Genomic DNA, 1671 nt, shown 5'->3' on the forward strand with positions numbered 1-1671 from the left:
TCTATCTCCTTATAAACAGAAGATCTATACTAGATATTTGAAGTTCCCTTTCAGTTTTAAAATCTGTGCTTAGAGATAACTGGAAATGAACACTACAGGCTATGCTATTCCGATTGGAGTGAAAGTTTTTCTTCAACAAGGATGATCCCGTATAAAACTAGGCTGGTGCTACTGAAGTCTTTTTATATTTACTTACGTTCCAGGATTTGGTGTCCTATAAAAACCGTAAGGCTAAGAGTAGAATTCTAAGCCACAGCTTCAAAATGCATTGATTGCATTCCTAGAGTTGTTTTTGCCAGAGGGTATTACCGGATATCAACAATCTATGAATGGACATTGTCTCAAGCATTCCCACTTTCATTATATTTATGTATTCATTTTTATTAGCTTAAATATGTGCATTATCTGATGCTGATTAAGGTCAATGGAACACAGAAGTCTTTGCCAGATTTTTAGGATTTCTCTGGGGTGACTCTGCGGATGTGGAGTAAAAGGCCAGCGATGACAGATCCCCTCCACTTCACAGCATTTGTGAACTTTCTTTTCAGTGTGAATTCTCCGATGAAGAGTAAGGGGGACGAGGCTGAGCCCAGAGGCTTTGGCACACGTGCTGACTTCACATTCTTCTCTCCGGTGTGAGTGTTGGGGACGAGGAGGAAGCGGGGTGTCGCAGCCCAGGGTCCTCCACTTTTCAGATATTCAGAGGGGTGCTGTGCGGTGTGGATTCTTTTATATCAAATTAGACTTCCGTGATTGATGAGGGCTCTTCCACACTTACTGCACTATATGGCTTCCCTCTAGCAAAAGTGTTTTTTTTTTTTTTAACTTTATTTATTGGGGCAGGGAGGTGACACCAAGGGCCAGAGAGAGAGAGAGAGAGAGAGAGAATCCCAGGCAGGCTCTTCCATGTGAGCGCAGAGCCCGACTCGGGACTCAAGCTCACTAACTGTGAGATCATGACCCGAGCCAAGATCAAGAGTCTGACACTCAACTCACTGACCCACCCAGGCACCCCTAGCATGGGTTTTGGCATAGAGTAAGGTATCTGCCTATATTCAGATCTAGACTTACATTTATAAAATGGCTGAGAGCTATTCACACACATATATAATGACTTTATGTGTTATATAAAGAAAGAATATATCATGACTGAGCATTATCTTATATTTGGGAGCTAGGCAGCAGTATTGGGTTTTAAACTTAACATTAAAATTACATTGCTAAAAAAAAAAAAAGAAAACAACATTACAGAGATGCCTGGGTGACTCAGTTGGTTAAGCGTCCAACTTCAGCTCAGGTCATGATCTCGTGGTTCGTGGGTTCAAGCCCCACTTCGGGTTCTGTGCTGACAGCTAGCTCAGAGCCTGGAGCCTATCTTCGGATTCTGTGTCTCCCTCTCTCTCTGACCCTCCCCTGCTCACACTTCCTCTCTCACTCTCAAAGATAAATAAAACATTTAAAAAATTACATTCCTACCATTTATTCAATTTGGGGTTGTCCAATGAGAACAGCTGTCAATTGCCTGAAACCTCTCTTGAAAAAAGACTTCTCCGCCTCTTTCCTAAAGCGTTCTTATGCGTTTCTAACCAGTTCTTATTATCTTCACGGTCTTTTTCTTTTTTTCATTTAATATAATTTTATTTAAGATGCCAGAACAGGGGCGCCTGGGTG

This window comes from Suricata suricatta, chromosome 17 (genome assembly GCF_006229205.1).
Source record: "Suricata suricatta isolate VVHF042 chromosome 17, meerkat_22Aug2017_6uvM2_HiC, whole genome shotgun sequence".
Lineage (NCBI taxonomy): Eukaryota > Metazoa > Chordata > Mammalia > Carnivora > Herpestidae > Suricata > Suricata suricatta.